General features: G+C 46.3%; 1 long non-coding RNA gene across 1 annotated transcript; it reads right to left on the bottom strand.

The window, feature by feature from the left end:
• Positions 1–1,327: 1,327 nt before the first annotated feature.
• Positions 1,328–5,126, bottom strand: LOC121104218. Its single transcript, XR_005836513.1, has 3 exons — positions 4,639–5,126; positions 3,429–3,771; positions 1,328–1,624 (listed from the first exon to the last, which is right to left on the bottom strand). It is a non-coding gene; the product is annotated as an uncharacterized LOC121104218 (long non-coding RNA).
• Between the last annotated feature and the right edge of the window lie 6,854 nt (positions 5,127–11,980).

Raw genomic sequence — 11,980 nt, 5'->3', positions numbered from 1 at the left:
GCTTAGTTCTTCCTTCAGCCTTGCACAGTGAATGCCTTTAGTATGCTTTTGATGTTGCTAGCCCTTCAGGGAGCGGGGTGAACGGCTCTCCCACCGACGAGGCTCGCTCCTGGCTGGCCAGTGGTTCGGCAGGGGCCGGTGAACAAAGGCACGTTTGGCCCCAGGGAGCCTGGGGGTAGGGCATGGGTCTGGAATATAGGGTCCCCCTCTGCCTGGATTCAGAAAGAGGGCTGCTGCTTCCCAGCGAGTTGGGGGTGGGGAGGCGTGGAGGCTTGGCGGCGCTGAGCCACCAACATGAAGTGTAGTTTGGCTACCTAGTCCTACCCTTGTCTGCTCAGTATCCTGCCCGGCTAAGGCTCTGAGAAAGCGAGAGAGAGAGAGAGAGAGAGAGAGAGAGAGAGAGAGAGAAGCATGGCAGGAGGAGCCAGGAAATTCTGTTTGAGAGAGAGAGAGAGAGAGAGAGAGAGAAGCATGGCAGGAGGAGCCAGGAAATTCTGTTTGGGCCCGCCTCTGCCACCCTGTGACCCAGCGCCACACTGGGCCTCCCAGGGTGAGCCTCCCTTCTCTGTCCCAAGTGGAGCAATAACTCCCGCCCCCCCGCCTGCTTCCTGGGGCTGCTGTGAGGTGCTAACACAACACTCTCGGAGGAAACGCTGTGAGAAGCAAAAGCCCTTTGTGAGTCAGCGGTGGGAGTCGTCGCCCTGTCTTTCCCCACTATTTACAAGGCCACCCCTCCACCCCAGGCCCCGTAACCATCTAGTGAGCTCGTGCTGCCCCCTAGCGGCCAAAGTGCTCTTCAGACTTCATTTCTTTTACAGTAAGTATCTATTAAAATCATAAGAAAAATTAATCATGATGAATATGCAGTAATGAACCCAGCCTGGATTGTATCCATTTTTATATCAAGTCAGTCATAAAATTTAACTTTAAATACCATTTTAATGGAGGAAGTGGCCCACGAAGAGAGAAGTGCATACTGCAGCCCTAGATGGGAGGAGGGAGGCACATCTGAGCTCCCTGTTCCCCATCTAGCTCCCCAGAGGCTGGCTGCTGCTCTGAGCCTGCAGGGGGGCCTGCCTCGGGCCTGATGGTGGCTTTTCCCCAAAAGGGCCCATCTTCTCCGAAAGATGCTGGGGACTGGAGGGAGGAACAGGTGAGAAAGCAAAGCACTTGGCTATTCTTCAGCCTTTAAAACCTTTAAATCCCCGAAGATTATAAAAGGCCTTGATAAATCCCTGTCTTTCTCTTTGCTGATAATGGGACAGTGCTAGTTGGCCTGGAGAGAAGTTAGAGTTCTACGTATTAAAAATAACAAGTGACCAATAACTGCAGTGTTCCATGGTTTATGAGAAGCCTCCTCACACATGTTCTCACAGCCTGCTCACCACAGCCCGGAGGTGGCAACTGCTTTTATTTTCATGTGAGGAATTTGAGGTCTCAGGGTCACGTGTGGGTCCGAAGGGAGCAACAGCTTGAACCCAGGTATTCTGGCTTCAGAGCCCTCACCTTCTCGCCACACCGAGTGCTTGGAGTTGAATTCCCCCAACCCTGCAGGATGAGAACAGTCCGCATGGTGGGGAGGAACCCACTGCCAAAAAAAGTAACAAGCCTTTTCCCTCCGTACCTGTGGAAGAAATAATCTGGTCAATAGTCACCCTCCAGTCATGATGAATAGTAGACTGAAAACTCATGCCCTTTGACCTCGTTAACCACTTTCCTTTCCCTTTCTCATCTGGCAGATTGCTTCAGAGCGTTCCACGTTCCAGTATCTCTGTACTTCCCTTACTGGCCTTTTCCCAGGCCTCTGAGGAGTTTCCTTTTAGACTCAGCTTCCTGGCCTTGGGACTGGGATGAAAGGTTGCTGGACTTCTGGAACTTTCACCCTGTGTCCTCCCCTCCTACTCCACGTCCTCTCTCTCCTCCTCCTCCTAAGCAGGCAGGAAGGTAAGCATCTAGGGATTCACTGCACAACTGACAAGAATTTTGTCCACTGGTGCCAAATATTATCCTGCTTTGAGGAAACCAGTGAGCACAGTACTGAAAAGCTTGAAGGGCCTGACAGTGGAGGGGCAGGTAGACAGCTTATCACAGAGGCCTGGGGGACCCAGGAAGGCAGTGGACAACCCATCACAGGCACTGCTGGTTCTAAGACTGGGTTTCCTGAGAAGGGCCTCTGACACCCCAATGCCGTGAAGTGACAAGCAGACTTGCTTCTCTACCAGTTAGAGACAGGAACGTTAGAGCAAGTGTGCGGGAAGCCTTCTTCCAGATCTTCTATCTCTGGGGTGGAACTAAGTGAGATTATACCTGGTTTCTTACACGATCTAGGAGATTTCACATTTTCTAACCATCTCCTATGCTCCAGTCCCTGGCATTTTTGCATATGTCATGGCAGTTAACCCTAGCAAAATCCTGGGAGGTAGGGGTTATTTGCCCTGTTTTAAAAATCCAGGTCCAGAGAGGTTCAGAGATATTTAGCCAAGATCATAAAGCTAACAAGGAGAGTATCAGTTCAAGGCACGATATAAGCTCCAGAAAATGCTGCACCATTGAGACTGTGGTTTGCCTGACCGGACACAGCTCTGGATACTTTCCTGCTTTGGGGCTGAAGGGAGCCCCTTGTAGCATGTTAGGTGAGTGAATGGGATTTTCCCATGGACTGGATTTATAAATCGAGTGATTGGATGGCTTAGTCACACATACATGTGCCTGCCACCAGCCTTGGCCTTTGTTCCGATTTCCTGTCTCCTCCCTCCCCTGCACATGGAGGTCAAGGCATGACAGTCAATCCCTGTGACCTCATTTGTCTGTCTACCACAGATGTCTGGGCAGCTGTGGGGCAACTGACTGAGATAAGAACGGAGAGAATATGTGCTTTGGAGCAGGTGGGGTTGGGTTTAAATTGAACATCTGCTATCTTTTCAGGAAAAACTACCCAGTTTCTAGGATGGAGGTGAGGGTGGGGGTGAGGAGGAGGGTTAGAATCACGGGGTCTCAGCCTGCTTCTGAGGAGAGGAAGGAGCAGGTGCTGGGGCCAGCCCTCTCCAGAACCACAACCAGTCAGGACGTTCCTGCCCAAAGACAGGCAACGGAGCACTTCCAGTCACTGGTAACCCTCAGCTCACGGGGCACAATTTCAGGAGCCCAAACAAGACTCAGGTGGCTCCTGTTCTCCAATTTTTCTCCTACGCTCACTTTTAAGGCTCTAGCTGTTGGCCAAATGGAACTGTCCCTGGAAGGGGATGACACCTTACAATGCTAAAGCGAAGCAGCATGTAATGCATGTGATTGTGTGGCCTCTGTTTTCTCATCTTGAACATATAGTTGCTAATATTATGTAATAATATTATGTAATGGTGACTAACACTTCCGTAGGGCCGCTCTTAGTACTTTATACATAGGTTAACTCATTTAATGCTCACAATAACCTGATTCTCATTTTCCTGGTGAGGTGGCATGTAGGTCAAATCACCGGCCCAAGGTCACGTAGAGAGCGAACAGTACACCTGGACTTTGAACTCAGGCAGTTAGGCAGCAACGTCTCAGCTCTCGATCTCTACACTGCGCCGGCTCTTAAGGTAATAATGAGGCCTTCCTCTAAGGTATGAGGGCCAGATGAAGAAAGATCATGCATCCAAAGCTTCTGGCACAAAGCAAGAACTCCGTTGATGCGCTTTTCCTTCCCTGGTCTTTGGACTCGAGAGGAGAGAGTCGCAGCCCGCCTCTTGTCAGCAGAGCTCTGTCTTGCTTGTATACACGTTCAGGCAACATCTGAGGGACAAATGGAAGGGCAGATTTTGATAAGGTCAGAGGTGGTAGTTGGGGCTGGAGTGGGAGGGTGGGCACTAGAAATAGAGGCCTATATGTGAGGCCAAGGTCAGAGAGCTAAAGCTGTGGCAAGTGAAGTGGCTTTCCTGGGGCCTCCCTGCCTGCTGAGGCATCACTATGCTGACTGGGGGGTTGATGCCCTGATGTGGGCTTCAGCTCTTAGCTGTCCTCATGTAAGGGGGTGTGTGTGTTGTGTGTATGTGTGTGTGAAACTAGATCCAGCACAGAGGACTGGGGGAGCCACCGGGGAGAAGGAGGCACTCGCCTCACCACCTCTCTGTTGCTGAGAAAAATGTGAGGCTACTTGTGGGGGAAGGGGCAGCATGGTGGTGGGGGATGGGAGGCTGGTGTAAGGAAAGAGAGCTGTTCTGTTCCAGGCCTAAGATAGCCCAGGCCCACCTCCAAGCCATGGCTGCCCCACCCCTGCTCTGGCCTGAGTCAACCAACCATTGACAAATGGAGAGTGCTTCTTAGAACCCCAGAAAGAGGTCTCTGTGGGGGCAGACAGAGCCCAGCTTTCTGATGGAAGGTCTCCAAGCCATCCTTGTACAATTCAGCCAGACCCCGGCTTCACCAGCACAGGCTGTCTGGGCAGTGGTTACTGAGGTGTATTGGTTTCTGTTTATCAAGATTACACTGGCCAAGGCCAGGTGTACCCAGGCCAAAACAAGCAGACCTTGACCGGGCAACATACCAATGCATTGGTTTCACCATGTTCTCTCTGAATGTCCCTCAGCTCAACTGATGCATCATGATAGGGATGGGTTAGGATTGACTAGAATGAACTGGCACTCCCAGTGCCAACTTTACCCGTTTCTGTCCCTAGGCGCAGCCTGTGTGTCCAGTGCAAAGTAAAATGAGGTGGTTGTTTCCCTACAAGGTGGAGACACTGAATCCCAATTGCTTGAGGTGTTTTGGGCGTAGTTATTTACAATCCAACCTGCTGCTTCAGTTTGCTCTGCTCTTTGAAAATTGTCACAACCCCAGACTCCGGGAGAGATTAATCCACTGTGCTTGCTCTGTTTTGTTCCACGTGACCAGCTGAACTGGGCTTTTCTTGTTCAAGATTTGCAAAGGATAGTCAAGATCCTGCTTCAATCATTGGCATTTCAGAAGGGTTCTTGAAATAACAAAACGGTTTCTTTGCACTGTCGACATTTTCATCGTCACTGAATATTTATGAAGTGCCCACACTGAGGTTGCTTGCCAGTTCTGAACCCAGATAAGAGGAAAGGTTCTTTTTTCTGTTGTGGAGGGGGGCTTGGTCAGTAAACTGCATTTCTTTTAACTTCTGAAGGCCTTCCTTTTCCTGGGGAGGGAAAAAAGTCATTTTGTTTTTGCAAATGAAAGAGTAAAGCTTTTGCTAATGCACAGTATTTCTTCACTTATCATTTGGTTTTTCAGACAGTGCTTGTTTTCTAAAACCCTCAAATTACCTGATTTCTTTTCACTAAAAATAGTCAAACATTGTTTGAATTCATGACTGTAGCAACTTGTGAGTTCAACAGATAGATTCATTTTTTCCAGCCCATTCTCTCCCTTTTCATCCACCCCACCCAAGAACAAATCATTCAAATACTGCATGGCTGGAATGAGTCCCTGGGAGGGAGTCCACCACTCACCAACTTCTCTAGCCTGTGTGGTCTTGCACTGACCCCTTGTGGTGAGGAGAGCATGAGCTGTGTTCTGTGCTCACCATCCTTTAACCCCAGTGAGGGCAGGGGCTGCTGGGCTGGTCTTACGGAGCAGGTGGCAAAAACAGCTTGTGACGTCCCAAATGGCCCCAGGGTCCTTGGCTAAATGCCATCATATGTACTCTCCACAGTGAAAAGGCTCTGGGCTGTGGACTTGACTTTACCTCTTGTTTGAGACACAGTAAACCAGACCACCTCAACAGAGAAAGTCACTCCCTGGAAACTGGATGCTTGGAAAGGTGTGTTACCTGTTCTAGGCCTTAGCAGGAACTTTTAGCCAGAGCAGGAGCTCCTTTGGCTGGGTTTTAATCACCTTGCTCTTCTCAGAGCCTGGCCCATTGCCTGACACTTAGTAAATACTCCATAAATCCTTGTGAAGTAACCTCCGTTAGTCTCTGTCATCAGCAGTCATTTACCGAGCACCTACTGTTTTGGGTCCTTGGTTAAGACTAGGGATATGAGAAGGCGTAAAGGACAGTCCCAGACCTGACTGGAGTCTAGTTGGAGAGTTAGGCCAGGCACAAGAGATGACACGTGCCAGCATTGAGTGATGTGTTTTCATTGCTCAAGGAATAACACAGGCAGTGAGAGGCACTAGAGTTTGGGGAAAAGCACAGAGCCACCGAGGACATGACATCAGGGTGAGCTACTCTGACTGGGTATTAGGCTCTACCTTTAAGGAAATGATAATAGTAAATTCCACCAAGTACCTCCTACCCTGTGCCCGTGTCCTTTACGTGCATCATTAATTCTCAGCACATTCGTGCCAGGGAAGTGTTATCATTGTCTGCCCACTGCAGATGAGGGAACTCAGGCTCATGGAGTTAAGCAGTTCTACCCAGAGCCACCCAGCACTGAGCGGGAGCACCAGGGTTCTCATGCAGGCCAGTCTCACACCAGGACCCTTGACCCCTTTCACCACGCCCTGCCAAGGAAGAAAGGTCAGGAACCTTATCAGGTACCTTGGGGGATTATTTGAAGCATCTTCCAAAGCAAGCTGCTACTGCTTCTAGGAAGCAAAGGCCAAGCAGGGAGAAGCTGGTGGCCTCACGTTGTCTGAGTACAACGCTGAACAGGGTGGTGGTGAAGCTGCTGGGTTCCTGGGGTTGATCCCAGGACCTGGCCAGCCTGCAGCCACAGAGGTCAGGCTGGGCTCAGGTGTGGGCATAGGCATGCCTCCTCTGGCCTAGTTCCCAGGGGCACACAGCTGATAAGAAGCATCCGCTGCTGACCTCCAAAGACCTCTGATGATGTTAAATCTCATTATGTGGATGCTTTATAAGGAAGCCAGTGATTCCAGGCTTGGATATAGAAAGATTTCGTTAAAACGGGACTCTAATAAAGCCGTGCAGGTTGGTGCACAGCATAGTGGTTAAGGATGTGGACTCTGGGACAAAGTATTTGGGTTTGAACCACGGCTCAACCACTTACTAGCTGTGTGAAGTCACCTCTTCCTGAGTTTCCCCCCAACACATACCGTATAGGGTTTTTTGAAAGATGTGAAGTGAGTTAACATACCTGAACCAGCCAGGCACCTGAAACATAGTGCTTATGTAAATAGGTGTCTCTGTCTTTATTTTTCTTCCAGAAGAAGTTGGCAAAGGTATATACCCTTTGAGTTGTCATCAAGAATTCAAATCTGGATTAAGGATTTAAATGAGGCTTAAGTAGACACGTCTAAAGGTGCTAGTGTTCCTTTGGAAACAGACAAATCCTTATTGTGTTCAGAGTATGTCTTGCCGGTCAACTGGTAAGAGATTTAGAGAGAAATCTTCTTTCACATCTAGCCAAAAGTGACCTCCGAGGGGCAGAAGTACTTATTACTAACTTATCCTGCAAACTAAAAGGTTCTTGTAAGGAACGAAGAGACTGTTGGGAGTACGGAACTGATCATGGGTGAGAAAGTTTGTTATGGGCCAAAAGGAAACTGTCATGAGAAGCCCTCTACATTGGCATTGTAGTGACCTTGACCTTTGAAAGTCACTCTATCTCCTCTAAAGCCAGTGCTGACGAGAAAGCGCAAGGGCTTCTCATGACACACTCCTAGAGAACGTACAAGTGTTGTGAATCTTTTGGAAAGTGACACATGTGAATATTCATTTCAGGAGCGCCTGTGGGGCTCAGTCAGTTAAGTGGCCAACTCTTGATTTCGGCTCGGGTCATGATCTCAGGGTCGTGAGACTGAGCCCTGTGTTGGGCTCCACCCTTGGCATGAAGTCTGCTTGAGACACTCTCTCCCCCTCTTCTTCTGTCCCTCCCTCGCTTGTGCTCCCTCGCGTGTACTCTCTCCCTCTAAAATAAATTAAAAAAAAAAATTCATCTCAGAGGACACAGAAACTAGCTTAAAAGTGATTCTTATTGGCCACATCTGGGATAATTATAACAAAATAAATGATAGTAATGGATTAGGACCCACAAGATGAGTACATGCTGATATACATAAATGAATAAACGAAGACAGGAAAGCTCGTCCTTACTGTGGGATCCCAACGAATAAATGTAGAAGGAATGCTGGAATCAGAAAATCATTCTCAATAAATGTTTCAGGCTAAAATCAGTGGATGCTAAAATTAGTAGGCAGAATTACGATGAAAAACAATACTTATGTGATCTCGAGGCACCTCCCCCATAAGATACTATTAATCACAAAGGGGGAACTAGTAACATTGAAGTAGAGGACACTGGCAGACACCACCTTAATCGAGGACCAAAGTGAACACCGCCAGTAATGGAACCAGTCAACACGTGCCTCCTAATCTGATGCACTGAGAATGACACAACCTCGCTTCTGTTGTGTCCAACCAAAAACACAAAACCCGAGTCTAATCATGAGGAAACACTGGGCAAACCTCAATTAAAGGCCATTCTACAAAGCTACTGGTTCACACTGGGAGGAAGGGGCAAAAGAACCCCATAGTGATGGAGTAGAATTGGAGGTTTCATATGAAAGGATGTGGAAACAATGACACCGAGTAGCAAGGAGCATACCGTATGCCAGAATTTGGTCCCTCACTAACAGGAACTTGTACTTCTTAGAGGAATGCCTTGTTCCGGGGTTCAAGCAGTTGAAAGTACACAGTGAGCCTGGATTATCTTGTTGTACAAGAAAGTAACATAATGCCCAAAACTAATGGGGACATATCGAAAGGTCAAAGGAGCTAGCTTACAGGAGTTTCCACTGGCCTAATTTGGGATGATATCAGCATCACAATAACGAGAGGAGTGAATTATAACACGTGGAATTTTGTTTATGAGTCTGTAGATACTTGAGATAATAAGAGAAGGGAAGGCTCTCTTCATAGAAGAGTGCCAACCAGTAAATGTTTAAGCAGCTAGAAATAGAAAAATCACTATTTTCCAACTACGGTAGTAAAAGACAAACAAAACAAAAACATTTGATTCAGGTTAAGGCCATTAATGGATACCAAAGCCATTGGTGAAAACTGTCAAGGAACAGGAAATTCACTCAGTCTTCATGTATAACCCCACCGAGTATAGGTTAAAAGTACCTTTACAATGGAGGACTCTGGTAGACACCACCTTAGTCAAATCACCAAACTTACTATCAGTGACAATGGGTCAAATTGATGTGTGCCCGGTTAGTGATACCCTGAGAACACAGTATCGTCTATGTAGTGTACCTACCAAAAATGTTTAACATGGATCTAATTATGGGGAATTTTCTAGATTAACGTAGCCTAAGAGACATTAAACTAAATACAATATATAATCTTTGGATCTTCCACCAAACAACCAACCCCCAATTATAAACAACAACAATTACAACAGTCTGGAAAATTCCAACAAAAACCATGTATTACATATCTATATCAATGTTAAATTTCCTGAGTGTGATGACAATTGAATTGTGGCTATGGGGGCAAATGTCCTTGATCTTTGGTGATATACGTGTTAAAGTAATTTAAGGGTGAAGTAACTTAAATGGTTCAGAAAACAAAAATATGTGTCTACATATATGTACTTAGATGTTGCAAGTGTAGCAAAATATAACTATTAATGAAACTTGGGTAATGAATTTAAAGGTACTGGTTGTACTACTCTTAATTTTCCTTAGAGGTTTGAAATTTATCAAGCTATAATGTTGGAGAAAATAAAACAAATCTCCCCAAAGCAAAAAATGTCAAGGTCATGAAAGACAGACTGAGGAACAATTTCAGAAGAAAGGAAATTAAAGGCAATATGTGATTCTAGACTGGATCCCAGACCAGAAAAGGGCATTAGAGGGAAACTGGCAATATTTGATTAGGTCAATATAGTTTTTTTGATTTCCTGACTTTGGTGATCATCCTATGGATATGTAAGATAAATGTCCTTATTTTTAGGGAGTATACACTGAAATACAGGTAAGGGGACATCATGACTGCAACTTACTCTCAAACATATCAGAAAATCCAGTACACACACATGTAAAGAGAGAGAAAGTGATAAAGTCAGTGTGGTAAAACGTTAACATTTGGGGAATCTGGGTGAAGGCTATACAGAATTTCTTTGTACTGTTTTTGTAACTTGTATTTTATAAATCCGGAATTATTTCAAAATGAAAGTTAGAAAATGTTCACTTCAGTTTCTTTCAACTTGTTTTTCTTATGTCATTGTAGTGGGGTGCTGCCCCCCTCCCAATTCATGTCCATCTAGAACCTTAGAATGTGACCTTCTTTGGAAATAGTGTCTTTGCAGATGTAATTAGTTTAGGTGAGGCCATACTGGATTAGGGTCGGGCCTAAATCCAGTGCCCAGTGTCCTTACAAAGAGGGGAGAGGACATATGCAGAGAGAAAAAGGCCATGTGAAGATGGAGGCAGAGAATGCAGTGACACAGCTACGAGCCACGGAGTACGAGCCACAGAATGCCAGGGATGACTGGGAGCCACTAGCAGCTAGAAAGAGGGAAGGATTCTTCCCTAGAACCTTCAGGTGGAGTACAGCCCTGTCAACACCTTGATTGCAGACCTGTAGGCTCTAGAACTGTGAGAGAAGACATTTCTTTTAAGACAGCAAGTATGTGGTAATTTGTTACAGCAATCCTAGGAAGTTAATAGTCACCCACCTGCTCTCTGGTGTACAGGATACCTTAGTCTGGCACCCACAAGCCTCTGGTGATGCTAATAATGTGATACCATTTACCGAACATTCACTACATGCCCAGCACTGTGCCAAGTAAGTGCATTACAGATACACATCATGTCTTCATCCTCATAACATCTGAGTACAGCAGACTCAATGACTAACTCTTCAGGTGGGAAATGCAAGTTTGGAGATGTTACGGAGTGTGTACAAAATTATATAAAAGTGGAGGAGCTAAACACTGATCCCCAGCAGTCTGACTTCCTGAGTCCACTATTCCCTGCGCCAGCTTCTCTGGCCAAGTAGGTCCGGTGTCCCCCCCCCCCCTCCAGATTCTACCTCGTATGCTGCCTCAATATTATGTTGCCTTTCCTTCTTAGCCTTTCAAACCCTTTCCCATCCCAGGCCAGCCCATGCTCCTTATTCTCTGTGAACACTTTCCAGGGTCCTCTAGGCCACAGAGGTCCCTCTTCCTTCTTTAAACTCAGCACTCATTATACTGCTTGCTTGGCCCTAAACTGAAGATTTTGGATATTATTTGTATTACTTTGGATGTTATTTGGCTTTTTAAAAAATTGCCTCCAACTGGAAAGCAGGTACCCTGCAAGCAAGTATTAATTATATGTGGATATTTGCCACTTATCTAGCCATCAGGACTTTCCCTACCTTTATTTCTCTAAATAGAAACCTATCATGGTAGCCCTCATCAGGTTAAATGTAATTATGGCAGACACTTGACATTTGCAATTTGACTATTTTCAAGTAAGTCAAAAATTCATTTGCTGACTGACTCTTAATTTCACGTGTGTGGAAAATATCGTCTGCCAGGACTAACCAGTTTCAACATGACATCATTGTACATCGTTAATCCATGTTGCAGCAATTGTTAAAAGAATAAAACTTGGTTTGCTTGGAAAGGTCCAAGAAAATAATACATCTTGAGCAGAAAATTAGTTTTGTAATTTAGGGTGAAAAATATTGAACCACATCGTGGCTTAGATTTATGATGTGCCTTGCGCTCTGTAGAGAGATCTGACGTGTCAAATGCACTGTATAAAAACGGGAAGAACCCACTTGCGGAGCTTTTCCACAAGTGCTCCAGCACTGCAGAAGCTCCTCAGATGGGAATTCCGGTTTGAAAAGGTTAACCCTAGAACAGTGGTCAGCCAGTAGAGAGCTTGGGCACAGGGAACAGTCCGATTTCCAGCTGACCCCAGATCCGAGCTGTGGGGATTTGCGTAGGTCTTGGATTATTCTCGGTGATGTCAGGGGTCTACTGCAGAAAGACCAGGCAGGTCACATCAACGAGCAAAAGCAGCAGGATTTAAAAAAAATACCACTGTCAGTACACTGATTAATGCAAATTGACCCCTG

The sequence above is a fragment of the Ursus maritimus genome, unplaced genomic scaffold, assembly GCF_017311325.1.
Source record: "Ursus maritimus isolate PB19 unplaced genomic scaffold, ASM1731132v1 scaffold_20, whole genome shotgun sequence".
NCBI classification, from domain to species: Eukaryota; Metazoa; Chordata; class Mammalia; order Carnivora; family Ursidae; genus Ursus; species Ursus maritimus.
Note: the sequence above shows the minus strand (reverse complement) of the source record. Positions and strands in the feature narration are given on the sequence as shown.